Genomic DNA, 16,058 nt, shown 5'->3' on the forward strand with positions numbered 1-16,058 from the left:
ATGCATCATTTCACACACATAAACGTAGGTATTGCATTACATAAACTAGATAGCATGACCAACCATTCATATAAACCTTGCCTCATCTTGAAGGTGGTATTGCAAGTGTTTTGTTCTTTTACATGTATTTAGGGTCTCCTAATTTGAGATCCAATCATTCATATAAGCATTGCCTCACCTTGAAGGTGGTCTTCCAAGTGTATTTTTCTTTTACATATATTCAGGGTCTCCTAATTTCAGATCCAATTGGGTGAAGTTATTCACATCTTATTGTCGATCTAGTGAGTCATAAATCCTAGGAAAAGGGTACCAATATTTTAGGGTGACCTTATTCAGAGCATTGTAGTTGATACATATTCTCCAAGTCCCAAACTTGTTGGATATTATGATAATAGGTGACCCACAACTTGAGTTACTTGGTTGATTTACTCCTTACCCTAACAAACATTGCAACTATTAATCCTCTTTACACTTTTCATGTATAGACTCTCTGTGTAGTGCTATGTTTGGAAATCAAAGCCAAGCAACAATTGTATCTCATGCTCCACTTCCCTCTCATGTGATACCCTTTAGGATCCTCGAACACTTATCTATATCATTAAAAACGCTCCTCCGATCATTAGAGGAAATTTATTTTCATGTACAGAATATGTAAACCAATCAAAATCCTTTAAATTTAAAAGAGGTACACATATATATTTTGGAGGGAAAATGATTTTTTTTTTTTTTTTTAATTGTGTTTTTGGCTTATCTCCTTATAGGTTTACGCGAATTTCAAGTGCAAACGCTAATTGGATGCGGAATTAGATTCCACATCCAATGAGTAACCATTATGCATGCTTGTGAGAAGACCCACGTTGATAAAAATTGAAGATACATTAGAAAAGTGTGTTGAACACACTTTTTTAATATATCTTCAATTTTATCAATTTGGGTCTTCTCACAAGTATGCACAATAGGTATTGATTGGATGTGGGATTTAATTTTTCATCAAAAGGGTGTCTACACTTGAAATTCGAATAAATCTGTAAGGAGATAAGCCAAAAATACAATAAAAATGTAGCTTTCTTCTTTTCCACCCAAAATGCATAACTCTTATTTTATTATTTTAAGTATTATTTTATTATTTTTCCTTAGGAGGCCACTTTTAGGTTGAAAATTCCCCTAATGTAGTGTTTTTAATTTTTAGCACATCCCTCTACATATGGACTTACTTCTAGCAATTCACTTCCCCTTTTATTTTGACTTAGGAAGAGTGATACAAATTTGTTGTTTGAGTTAATCACTGTCTTGGCTTGGTTAGTGCTTACTAAAGAGATAATGGATTTACCTCATTGCACAATGTTGATGAAGGATATTTCATCCTTAATGAGGTAGGATTGTTTTTCTGTCCTCATGAATATTTGATCCCTCATGTACATGTAGGGGCTATGAAACACCACACCACACAAATCAAGTGGAGCCATATCCACATTCACCTAAACAATGTAGCTTGCACTTATGACAAATATGAATTTTCACCTCTTAGAGACTCTAAGCTTTGCATCCTTATTTACCATTCCAATGGGTATTCAAGGATGACCATGGACTTCGAATCCAAGCTTATGTAGTAGATATTGCACTATAAGCTTATCCTACAAATTGAAATTAAATAAAGTGTCCATCTTCGTGTTCTTGGCTTGGATCTTGATTTGGAAGAGTTTAGCCATTTCCCTCTTTTCCTTGGGATGGATATTACTCAGATTCACCTTCTTTTTCTCTAGAGTGAAAATAAACTTCTCATCTATATCTAAGCTACTCTCTACCTAGTTAGTCGAATCCATTATTGGCATGTTGTTCTTCTTTGATTGTGTCTTGTGGTTCTTTGGATTCAGCATTGGATAGAAATTATAACATTAGTATGCCCATTAGTGTTACAATGTCTAAAGTGGTTACTTGGATCCCTGCATTGATGTACAACCTTTTTTTCTTCTTATTGATCCTTTACACTTCTTCTTTCCCTCCTCACAAGTGCCTTGTTTTTTAGTCTACCTAGAGCCATTTTGTTGTTCTCTCTTCTTATGTGTCTCCATATATTGTGCTCACACATAGGGAAGATCAATGATATTAGGTTTAAAAATCATAAATTTCCTCCTTAAATGACTATGGAGACCACCCAAATACTCAAGGAGTACATTTGGGGTCTTGGGAGATATTCCCAATAAAATGATTTGTTTTTTAACCTCATTCATGTACCCTTGCACACTTTAGCCTTTCTTCTACTAGAAATAATTCCAATGAAGTCAGTAGTCTTCTTCATACCATTAGGATAAAAATGGGACTTAATGAAAGTTTTAAACACCTCCCACTTAGTGATTAGTGGATCAAAATCTAGTCAAAGTGTGTCCATGTGGTTGGCCCACTAAGTTTGGTCGCAGTCCTCTACCTTCAGTGAGCTAAATGGAGTATTCTTCTCTTCTCATATGTTATGCAAATTATAATGTACACATATAGTAATCCTAACCATATCATGGGTGGCATTTTAATAGGATTCCAAATCATTATTCTTGAATGAAATTTCTTCATATTAATAGGTAATTGAATCTTCTAGGAAGGTGTTTTCGTTGCAACAAACAACCTTCAATTTTTTCCTACATCCAAAATTTGGAGCCTCCTTATGGTCCTGCCATCCTTCATCTCAAGCCATTAATGTCATGTTTAGTCATGTTTCTCAAGTGTTCAAGTCTTCCTTCATTAATTCTAAGTGTCAAAGCAAGTTTCTTGTACATGCGTATATTTTCATGCCTCCACAACAAGCTTTTTATTAGCAACTTAGCAGACAGTGTGCACCCTTGAAAGTCAAGCACTGTGTAATCCTTGATGAAAATAATTACGCAATTCCTAATGACAGTGACTCCACAGTTCCTAAAGATCATGGTTGTGCAGTCCTTATGAGCAGTGCTTGTGCAATTCCTTGATGAAGATGAATGTGCAGTCCTTGAAGATAGAGCTTATGCAATATTTGATGATAGTACTTGTGCCAGTTCCTATAGACAAAGAATTCACAGTCCTCATGGACAATGATAGTGTGAGGGAATATTTTACAGAAAGTGACTGTGTCTTTTGTCGATAGTGAGAGTGTTTCTCAAGTCAAACAATTCGCTCTTGGCTCTTAGTTTCAGGACATGCATTAAGCACCCACACTTAACTATAAACCTCATGGCATATCTGCTCTCCCTGTATAAAGAGTCTAGCCTAGAGCTCATCCTTGTCTTTTTCTTTTGAGCTCTGTACACTATTGGGGTATAAGGAACATTCTCTCACTCATGATTGTAAATTCTCTATCTACTGGGTGAGCTTTTCAGTTATCTCTTTTGCTTTTTCACGTGTCACTCTTACTTTCTTTGTCTCTTACATTTGTCATTTTTGCTTGCTCTATCTTTTACAAGTGTCAATTTTTCATACTTTCATTCTTGTATGCATCACTTGTGTTTTTTCTGTGTTTGCAAGTGTCATTTTCACTCTTGCATGTGTTGATTTCACTTGTTTTTACACATTAAGAGAACCATGGCACACCTCCTAGAGGCAACTCTAACAAAATGTGTGTTGGACATTTTCCCATGGCATAGTGTATCTTTTAGTGTAACTGACGCTTGTATTGCATATTTGTATTTAAGTGTCACAATCTTACGTTTCAATTATCGACCTTAGAAACAAGTGTCGCTTTATTATTGTTTCAAACTATATGTATTGTTATTAGCTATCATACATTCGTTTACCTTTTTTAATGGTATACACGTGTGAGGTATTTGTTTGGGACTTGTTTGGATGTATTTCTCTCTCTTGTTCCATTGATACCACACTTAACACTAACCCTCCACCAGATGTTGAGCATTGCAGATTCATAAGCCTCATTAATGAAACCTTCACCTCCTGGACTTATGCACTGATCCTTTGTGAGGGAAAACTCCCATTATTGTGCATTGAGTACCTTCAGAGAATATTCACTGAACCCTTGATGCTTGTACTACCTCACTACACTAAAAATTGATCAGTTCTACCTTGTATTGCACATTAAGCACTTCTAGATGATAATGAGGACTTCTTTGCCTCCTTGTAGTGACAAACTATGCAATACAAAAACTCACGTCTCTTCATTTTTTGGTGAGCATCCCCAGGGTGTAGTGAATTAATATTCTGCTTCTTACACTAGTGAACTGCATAATGAACTCATCAAGTGGGCCTTCTAAAGCACATTGCGCAATTCTAGTGGACAATAAGGTCATCCCTCAGTCCTTGTCAAGCTCAAGTACACAATCCTTGCCTCCTCCTCCTTGAGCACTGCGCACTTCAATTCCTTAGTTAGCAAGCCCATCACCCTTATCTCCTGGACTTTACCATTACGAAAAACCTTGAAATATCCTCTCCTTATTGCACATTGTGCAACTCCAATGGAAATCATGGTAACCCCTTGATCAATTATGAGATCAATTGCGCAATTTATAGTCTCTCTCTCTCTCAAAACCCTTGCCCATTGTCCCATAATAATATGCATATTATATGTGCAAGAACAAATATAATAGGTGATTATGGGGCTAATTCTAGTTTGTCACGAGTGAATTAGTTTGTAGGTGATATCATTGTACCATGACAAGATGATGTCAATGGGTAAGAAAGGAAAGGTTATAAGGAGGACACCCGTCAAGATGAGACACGAAGATGGTGTCATGCAAGAGTTAGAGAAACTTGGACCAAGACAAAGAGATGGCAACTCATGCTAACTTGGAAGGTTCCAACACTTATCTAGACCCTTTGGAGGGTGTATATTACAGCTAAATATCTATCATGAAGAAGTAAAAGTCACAACACCAAAGAGAAGAGTTTGTAATTGATACAATGAAATCTTATGTCACCATCGCCAAGTCATGACTTCTTAAAGTGTCACCACGAAAGTCATATGTGTTAATGTATTTTTCCACATCAAAAATGGAATGTAATTATGTAGTTTCTAAAAATGAGAAAATGTAAAATGTGTGGAAACCCAAGGGTCACACATGGAATGTGAAAAGTCGCTAGAAATTTCTAAAGTCATGTAGAAGCTCAAAGGTCACATAGGATTTGAAAAGTCATAGTAGAAGCTCAAGAGTCATGAGGGAGGTCAAGATTCACATGGGAGGTGGAGAGTCACCTCATTTGTTATAAATACACCCTCATAGCTCAAGAGAGAGGAATTTAGATTTTTCACCTTGGCTTCTCTTGCTTGGCATAGGAGATAAACTCATTCTTTGGAGGAGGAAGTGGTGACTTAATGTTCCACTATTGGGCCTAGTGTTGTGTTGTTGTAATTGTGTATCTTGGGACTTTCAATTAATATATGAATCTCTTTGAGCCTACACACTTTCATGCATATGTCGTGAATGATTGTAATACAATTCTTTCATTATTTTCGATGTATGTTTATGTTTACACATACTAATGAAAATGAATTATTTGTTGGCTTTGGTATGAATCTTGTTGAATGTGCCTTGTTACTTTCTTTTATGATGGTTGTTATCTTGTGAACTATTTTGCAGGCTAATCAAATTTTCTTTCCATGCTCTTTTGTGTCTCTTTTAATATAGTACTATTACTTTTCCTCTGCAAGCTCACGCTTTTTTTCCCTTTCATGAAATTACCTTATATACATTGCAATTCTATGCATCATAATGTCAACTTACTTGCTTGTTTCAAAGATTGTTTGCATAATCACTTATGTTGATAATTTTAGCCAAGGAAAACCCCTAAGAATAATGGTGACCAAGCCTATTATTTGTATGGGTCTCCTACTCTAAACAGTGTCTAGTTGGGACTTCATACTGGGGAGACCCCCTTTATTGGCAGATCTCCAACACCCTCAACAAGTGGCACTAGAAGGAGGGCGATATGACAAGCTTAGCCCATTGAATCTATTTTGAATCTCTCATCTTGAATGGCTCATTCCCAAATCATAATCTCAAGATGTTTTTTGAACATATAAAATCTTAAAATCCCCATGGAAAACATTTATAACTTGTCTCAATTTAAGTTTGATGGTAAGGGTGAAATAACTATCCTTGGACATGCAATTCAATTTCTTCATTTTTGTATTTCTAATGGAATACATTGTAAGGATGTCATGGCCAAGTTGTTCACCCTCACCCTTGAAGGTCATGTCAAACTATGGTGTCATACATTACCAACCACTTCTATTCTTTCATTCAAACAACTTGTTAAGGAGCTTCGTGAAGCTTTTGACAGGTATGATTATCAAGATACATGTAAGAGGATCAATCAACTTAGAATGAAATCTGATGAATCATTAGAGGATTTTGTTGATATATTTATTCATCTTTGTTATGAATTTCCCAAAGAGGATGTGGATTTGGATTTCATGTGTCAAAAGTTTTAGGATTTGGTTCAAATCTCTTTGAATCAACTTGAATATTAATTCCTTATTAATGGTGGATCATCTTATAATCTTCTGATCCAAAATTTGTTTTTTTCCAACTTTTCTTAGTCACAAGACACCTCAAATCTCAGAGGAGGAATTTGCTACTCCTTTTGTTCCTTCTCCTCCTCCTTTTTCATTGCAAAACAAGGTAGTCTCTAGTGCTATTGTTGAAGTTGGGAAATCCCAAAACCAAATTGTTGATCCACTTATCCCACCATCATTTCCATCTCATTGACAAGATCTTATCTAGGAAAAATTGGAATGTCCTAATAAGTTCATGGTGTAGATTTTAACCCCATACAGAAATTATCTGCATATGAATTCTAAAAACAAAGAAATAAACGAAGGCGAGAGCATAACACATAAATCAAACATACAGACAGATTTTCCCCTAGATCCCAAAACTGGGACTACTAGATTGATTTTTCATTATTACATTCCTTTCAACGTTACAATACATATATATACATGCCCAAGCATTCATAAACCCCAATCCATTAACCTTGGATTAGAAAATAATCGTAGTTCCCTTGACCAAATCTACAAAATACCATAGACTGAAAACCATCGTGCCCAAAACCATGTGCGAAAATCATGCACAAAACCATAGGTAGGTTTTCCCACCTAGCATAGGGTCCAATTTTTTTTTTTTTTTTCCACCCCCCTCAAACCCCCCACATGGGGGGTTGTTACCCCCCATTGTGCATTAACATAATGAAGGGGGGGGCTAACCCCTTGGTTAGAATATAACACAATCCAACATTCTCCCACTTGTTGTTTTTTTTCCACAGGGGGCCACAGGAGAGCTTAGTTATTTATCCAGTCCTACAATGGCCATTGTTTCTCTACACTAAGAGAACTTCTCAGAGCTCACACATTTGTTCAATGCATTTACAGTATTCTTCAAAGTGTCCACCTTTACCAGCAACACCTTTTTTTCTTCTATCATATCCCTCACAAAGTGATACTGAAAATCAATGTGTTTTGTCTTTGAATGGTAAGTAGGGTTCTTTGCCAAGAAAATTGCACTTTGGATGTCACAGTCTATCCGTATAGCTCCCTATACTAACCCCATACTTGAACACAATCTCTACAACCAAACTTCTTCCTTTCTTGCATGAGTGGCTGCCATGTATTATGCCTCTGTAGCTGACAATGCCACTACAAATTATTTCTTACTCATCCAACTGACTGCACCTCCAAATAGGTTAAACACATACCCACTTGTAGATATTCTCTGATCCAGATCTCCAACCCAGGCTACATCAACAAATCCACAAATATCCAAAACTCTGTTTAATCCTGGTATTCCTTGGTAGCACAAACCATAATCACTAGTGCCATTCAAATACCTAAAAACCCGCTTCACTTTTGTCCAATGCTCCTTCCCAGGCTTTGAAATAAACCTGCTCAATACTCCCACTGCATGTGCAATGTCTGGTCTAGTACATACCATCACATACATCAGATTACCGACTGCACTTACATATGGAACACGGGACATGTCCTCTTCCTCTTCCTATGTCTTGGGACATTGTTCAGCAGATAACTTTGCACCTACAAGAATAGGAACCTTCACCGGTTTATTATCTTGCATATTAAACGTGTGTAGTATTATCTGGACATACTTCCTTTGGTTTAACCATAGCTTCCTCTTTGCCTGATCTCTCTTAATTTCCATGCCCAAAATATAGTTTGCAGCACCAAGATCTTTCATGTCGAATTTGGAGGACAATTGGGTCTTCAAATCCTGGATAGTTTCTTTGCCATTTCCAACCAGAAACATGTCATCCACATACAAGACCAGATAAATAACATTATCACCAATTAATTTAAAATACAAAAAGTGATCTCCTTTGCTTTTCGTGAAGCCAAGTCCCTGTATAAATGTATGAAATTTATGAGACCACATCCTTGATGACTGTTTTAACCCATACGAAGAATTTTATAACTTGCATACTAGTTCTTTCTTACTCTTCACCACAAAGCCTTTAGGTTGCTTCATGTAGATCTCTTCTTCCAGATCCCTGTGAAGAAATGCAGTCTTCACATCCATCTGTTCTACCTCAAAATCAAAAGCAGCAGCAACAGATAAAAGTAATCTAATAGAATCTACCTTGGAAATAGGAGAAAAAATAACACCGAAATTAATTCCCAACACCTGCGAATAACCTTTTGCTACCAACTGAGCTTTGTATTTCTCCACCTTTCCTTCTGCATTTGTCTTCTTTTTGAACACCCATTTGCTGCCAATGGGTTTCCTTCCAGCCAGAAACTCCACCATATCCCAAGCCTCATTCTTGTGAAAAGATGCCATTTCATCAACCATGACCTCTTTCCAAAGTTTGCCATCCTCTGAATCTACTGCTTCCTTCACAGTTCTGGGATCATCATCAGTAATAGATAAAGAAAAATTCGAACAGAAATAATATGGACTATACCTTTCTAGCTACCTTCTTTCTTGAACTAAACTTCTCACAACCAGAGTTTGTAGCTCTTCATCTTCTGATTCCTCTTCTGCTGTAGAGTCTGATTCTTCCTCCTTTAGCTCAAACTCTATCTTCTCAGGTTCCTTTGATGGGACTTCATGTTTAATAACATCTTTCACCTATCTAAACACCACATCTTGGTTGTACACAACCTTCCTTGTTACTGGGTTTCAAATCTTATAACCCTTTAAACCATCCTTATACCCAATAAAGATGCACTTTTCAGATTTACTATCCAACTTTGTTCTTTTCTCCTTTGGAACTTGTACATATGCATCACATCCAAATACCCTCAAATGTGAAAGAGAAGGTTTCTTACCAGTCCATATCTCTTGTGTAGTCTTATCCTCCAATGCTGATGAAGGTGATCTCTTGACCAGGTAACATGTAGTCTCCACCGCCTCTGCCCAGAATTCTTGTCATAACCCGACACCACTAAGCATGCTTCTTGCCTGTTCCATCAACATCTTGTTCATTCTTTCTGTAACTCCATTTTTCTGAGGTGTGTGTGGAGTAGTATTCTGCCGTGATATAACACACTTCTTATAGAACTCTTCAAATTCCTTCTTGCAAAAATCTCCACCGTTATCTATCCTCAAAACTTTTATCTTCTTCTCTATCTGGTTTTCCACCAGAGCCTTAAATTCTCTAACCCTATCAAAGACTTCATATTTCTTCTTGAGGAAATATAGCCATGTGTTATCAGGAAATCTAGTGTCTATGCAGAGCTGCTAATCCCACTAAGGCTGGTAGCTACCTTAGAAACAAATAAACTAAAACCACTTTCGTTTTCCTTTACAAGAGATAGATAAGAGGGGAAAGAAGGAGACCAACCTCTATCTTGCGCTTGGTTCCTTGCTTGATTCCTCTCCCTTCTAATAGACCTTTGCCACTTGCTTCCTCGTTTACCCAGCTTCAAAGAGAACCTGTAGAACCAAAGCAGCATAACACTATCCAAGAACAAAGATCTACTATCATAAACAATATAGGACCATATATATATTGACCACACAAATGCATGTATCATCAATCATACAAGAATGTGGAGGAAAACTCGAATAGCTTTATTAATAATCAAGAATAGCAAAGAGGATTACAACCAATTGTTCTGACCTAGAGTCATCCTCTCAACAAGAAAGCCCTTCTTCACCTCATGAAAAGCTTAGATCACCCAACATTGTGATGTTACACCAAGAAACCAGCAGCACTTCCTTACAAGATACAAAATTCCAGTCTCCGACCTCTGGATCTCTGGGATGAGAGATCTATATATAGATATTTGCAGAGGTGTGAGTCAGCTCTGGGTTTTTGATTAGTGTCTTCTCTCTGATAGTTCTTGATTCCACTTGGATATCTCATTGATCTCTTACTCATCCTTGGGAGATTCTGAGAGGCAAGTGTCATAGGAGAAGTTTCTGGAAGATTCCATGATCATCCACCTCGCAAATTGTCTCCGCCACTTGTCTATTCTCGTCCATCACACCCTATAGAAGGGCTTTTCAGTATGCATCGCACCTCCCGTGTGCATTAGGTGGGATGCATCGCACTTTGACCATGGAGCAGGTGAGATGGTCCAGTTTTGACCAGTTTTGAGTAGTTTTTTTATGGAGAACTTCCGGGAGATGATGTAATTAGCTGACCTTGTTCTTTTAGGGGTTGGAACAACACTTTTAGGGACTTAGGAGCCCTTGGTTTATAGACATTTATGATTTGGGTTATAGTGCCCAAAAATGTCTATAACACCATGAATTCCTTGAGAAGTCATATATAAATGATACATAGTACATGGACTTACCCAATTATGGAACCGACATAGGCCCAAACACATCACTGTGCACAAGCTCTAATATTTGTTTCGACCTCTTACCACCAGAGGGGAAACTCACCTGATTCTGCTTCCCATATACACAATTTTCACAGAAATCAAAATCCAGAGAGCTATTAGTCATACCTTCTACCATACCTTTATCATGAAGTATTCGAAGGCCCTTCTCTCCAGTATGTCCAAGCCTTTGATGCCATAGCATGTTATTTTCTCCAAAGACCACTAGATTTTGTGCTCTACTTTCAGGAACCACATAACTGTTGTAGCCATCAATAACAGTGCTACCTTGCAGATTGTACATAGTTCCAATCCAAACTCCTCACAACAATACCAGTGCTCCTCGAACCATATTGTAGGTATCTTTATCGAACACTATTTTTATACTTACATCATCCAGCTTGCTTACAAAAATTAGATTTCTGGCGAATGCAGGAATATGCAAAACACCCGGAAGTGTTCTAATCCTTCCACCTTGCAACTTCAACTTGAATTTTCTGCGACCAACAATCCTAGCCTTCTTGTCATCCCCTAAGAAGACATCACCACCATCATATTTCTCATACTCGAAAAACCACTCTCTTTGGGGAGTGAAGTGAAAGGATGCACTTGAGTCAATCAACCATGCCTCATGATCTACATGTGTACTTGAAGAGGAAGCCAAGTACACATCCCCACCTTCATCTGAGGTGGTTTTCACCTCTACAGAAGGAGCATCATCAGATCTTGTTGCTTTGTTAGGAGCTTTAGATTTACAGTCCCCTTTGTAGTGCCATTTCTTTCCACATTTCTAGCACACCTTTACAAATTTTGCTGGAGATTTAGATCTCCCACTCGAGGACTTATTTTTGTTTCTATTATGGGACTGTCCTCGTACAGACAAGGCATCACCATTCTGGCTCTCCATATTTTTCTATCTCATCTCCTCCATCAGCAAGGATGAGACTATTTCATCAAACTGCAAGGAAGTTGCATTGCTACGTATTACAATAACCAGACTATCCCAAGAATCTGGTAGAGAACAAAACAAACTAATTCACTTATCTTCATCTTAAATTTTAATATCAATAAATAATAACTGGCTTACCACAATATTAAATGCTTTCAGATGCTCTATCATTGAGTCTCCATATTTCATCCTCATGTTATACAACTTTTTCCGTAGGAACACTTTATTCACCAGAGACTTAGATTGGTAAAAAGTCCCTAACATGTCCCAAAAATCCTTCACCGTAGCTTCCCCTGATACATTCAGGAATACTGAATCTGAGACACACAATCGTATTTTACTCTTTACCTTCCGATCCAACTTCTTCCATTCTTCATCGGACACTCTTGTTGGTTTAGTACCTAGTTCTACTGCGATCCACTAATCTTTATCCACCAACGGATCCTCCATCTTGAGTTTCCACAACTCAAAACTCTCACCATTAAATTTCTCGATCTCTATCTTTCCACTTTTCACCATCTCCTTTTACCACCAGAATAGATCCCGTAGATCTCCCACTAAACACGGTCTACCACAGGCTCGAGCAAAACCCTTCAGCAACAAAGGCGTCCCTTTGAAGACAAAAATTTTTTGATACCAAATGTAGGTTTTAACCCCGTACAGAAATTACTTGCATACGAATTCTAAAAATAGAGAAATAAACAAAGGCAAGAGCATAACACATAAAACAAATATACACAGAGATTTTCCCCTTTATCCCAAAACCGGGACTACCAGATTGATTTTTCATTGTTATGTCCCTTTCAATGTTACAATACATATATATACATGCCGAAGCATCCATAAACCTCAATCCATTAACCTTGGATTAGAAAATAACTGTAGTTCCCTTGATCAGATCTCAAAAATACCATGGATCGAAAACCATCGCACCCAAAATCATGTGTGATAACCATGTACAAAACCATAGATAGGTTTTCCCACCTAATATAGGGTCCAAAAGAAATTTTCACGGGGCGCTGCCCCAGACCCCATACAGGGGGGCTATTGCCCCCCCTTTAACCCTCTGGTTAGACTACTGGGGCTAGTCATGGAAAGAATATAACACAACCTAACACATGGAGCCTAAGGTGAAGATTGATCCCTTAATTCTTGGAGATGACATTAATGCATATATTCCTAATCTTAAATCTTATTTGATTTAAAGTATCATTTACTCAAAGGATACTTGTCATCCTCTATCATCTACATCTCATGACTATTTATATCTTGATTCACTTGATCATTCCACTCCACCAACAAGTTCTTTAGATATTCTTGATTCTCAATTTGCTGGTCTAAACAGTGATAAGGTATAAGGTGCTCACATCCCACAGGTAGAAGAGTTGAAGGATGAAGGTGCTTTTAATATTTCCTCCCTCTTTCAAAGTCCTCTATGGGAAGATGTTGTTCATTCGTTCTTAGCTAATCAAGAATATTGCAATCTTGGTAAACATTCAGATGGAACCAAAGCTATTGACTAAGATAAAGCCTTGGAAAACCATCACCCTAACATTGATGAATCCATTACTATATGTGGTGATGAGTGCCCAAGTATACTGGATGATCTCTTGATGTCTCAAGAAGAGATGGAGTCACTAAAATTTGATCTGTAATCTGATCTAATCATAGAAGCATTTCTCATAGGAATTTCTCCCTCAGCTCGCCAGCCCTTGTATCGAAATGTGTATGATGAATCAACTGACATATCATGTTCTTCCAATTCATATTCTTATGAATTAAACTTGAAGTCCATATAAGGTAATAAGGTTTCCCATGATGAAGAAGTTGATGTGATAATCATTGAACATCTTTCTTACAATTTGGGTAGTCCATTTGGTGATGATCAAGACATGTGATGAAATTGTTGAGCCTAATAACTTCCATTTGATGGATAATTATCTTGTTGAAACAATTGATGATATTTTTATTCACACAAATGTTGACTTGATCATGCTCTCAAATTTCAAGCATTCAACATTTTAAAGTTCAGGGACTTGTCAAGAAGACGAGGCACGTCAACTTCAGTTGATGGTTATTTTGGGATCTCATAACCCTTATGATATATCTAAACTAGGTTAGATTATAATTCTCTCACGTAATTCTTCTCTTAGCATGGTTTTGTTGGATTTAAGCTCGCTCCTAAAGGACTTCTAGAATTTTCATGTTAATCTTATTAGTCGTAAATATAGAGCTAAAGATTCTTGTTTGGCTAATTCTTCTTTATGCAATCCCTTGTGTAAAATATGCGATTGGAACACGTACCTTTCACAGATGTACATAAATTTCAAATATTCCATCCTAATTATTGAGAAAGAGATCGTCTTTCCCTGAAAGACTCCTTCCTGTAAAATTCTTCTATGAGCAAACAACTCCTTATCCTTCTTGTATGTGTTTTTCATCTAATCATTTTTTTGGAACAATCAGTCCTTTTTAATATCATTCAATTCTTGAATCATTCAACGGACCAAAAATCTTATGCTGATATGAATATTTAATTTGATTTGACACATATTTCTAATGTTTTTCTAGCTTGGTATCATAATTGGTTCCCCAAATTTACAAGCTTTCATATTGTTGGTCTAGTATATAATCAAATACAAATGGGATCATTGAATAATCAAGGATCTTATATGCCAACACACCAATCTGATCATAATGTTGGTTTTAACAACTATCACTCAATTAATTATTTTCCCATTAGTACAACTGACGATAGTTGTTTTACACCAATTGATCTTATCAAGTCCATTGATCCTTATGATTAATCATTTCACTATTTAGGTACTTGTTAGATAGTTGAGGCACTTCAACTTGTGTTGATGGTTATGTCAGACCCTCACTATCTTGATTAAGTCTCTGAACAAGATCAAATCAATTTTCCCTCATAAGATTCTGCTTATAATTCAACTAAACTGATTGAAATTTCATCTTCTCAAGAATTTTAGGGTTTTCAAATGGGTTGGTCTAAATATTGTGATCCAATTTCTGAATGGTTGAAGAAATATTACTTAGAAATATTCATTTCTAACAATAAGTTTCAATCTATCTTGATTTTTTATAAAACTGAAAACAAGGAAAAATGTACATTCACGAGCATCCTATAAGGTTTATATCATCATCGTTCCAATCAGCGACATAAAGTTGTACATTGGTTAAAGCAAGTTGTTATATCACACTATTATACTTGTAGACGAAACCTTCAATTTCTTGTGAAAATTGTTCAAGTAAAAATATTTATCTTTGTGGTAGTGTTGTTGTAGAAATGGGGTGCCAAAAGAAACCTTCTTAGAAGTTGGTTGTGCCATGCAAAGAAATCGCAAATAGAATTGGTTGTTTTTAGTGGACAAACATGGATCAACAAAGAACTGCAAATGGTGAGAACAATGCATACACAAAAAAAAAACTAAAAACTAAAAAAAAAAACATAAGTAATGCTTAATGAAGCAAACAAGTCAACAAAATAATGGAAAATGGCTCCCTTTATTAATTGTTGAAAGTAGAAGATGAATACAATAGACGAATACCAAACACTTGGAGAGAATTCTTTGAGGAATGGTGCTCAAAATCCTCAACAAGGAGGTTCCTTTCCTCACTCTCTTTCCAAGTTTATCCTCTCTCTCAAAGAAGTATCAAGGCTCTCCCAATGGTGAAATCCTCTACAAACTAGAATGTTGTATTATTGAGAAACAATTTGGTCGGCATAACAACGCACTACTTCTTCTTCAACAATGGAATGCAGTATTACTTGAGAACAATTTTTCTACCATAACATTTCCTTGTCTTTGGTCTTCCAATGGCTTGTTTATATAGAATTTTGAATCCCTCTTCCCTCTTTCGGTCCATTGATGAGAAAATGGCTCATGAGTAGGACAAGAGGATCCCTTAGGGGCTGCATATGTCTAGGGTGACTCGAATCCAGTTGTCCTTGACTAGAACATGTCAGGGAATCTCATCTTCCAAGTGTGTGAAGTGATCCTGAATTACCGAGTCAAAGTTTTCTTTGAGGGAAAGACTATAGAAGGAAAAGACGTGCGATTCAATTTTATACTTGATACCTTTGGAAAACTTTGTTTTTTTATTTTTTTATGATGTCTTCAGTTGGAAATTATTCACCTGTATGCTCTATTGGACGACTTTGGGCACCTTCTAGATTGTACAAATGTGTCTACATTTTTTCCGTGTTAACAATTTCCCCTTGATATACGAGGTTAGGAGAAAACATATAGCTAAAATACATCACGTTTTTATGTGTTCACTGAGAGTCTAATCAACTTCTTGAGAGAAAAAATAACTTGCTGCAGAGATAAG

This window comes from Pinus tabuliformis, chromosome 2_2 (genome assembly GCF_031772625.1).
Source record: "Pinus tabuliformis cultivar Carrire ecotype Pingquan chromosome 2_2, CPIR1, whole genome shotgun sequence".
Lineage (NCBI taxonomy): Eukaryota > Viridiplantae > Streptophyta > Pinopsida > Pinales > Pinaceae > Pinus > Pinus tabuliformis.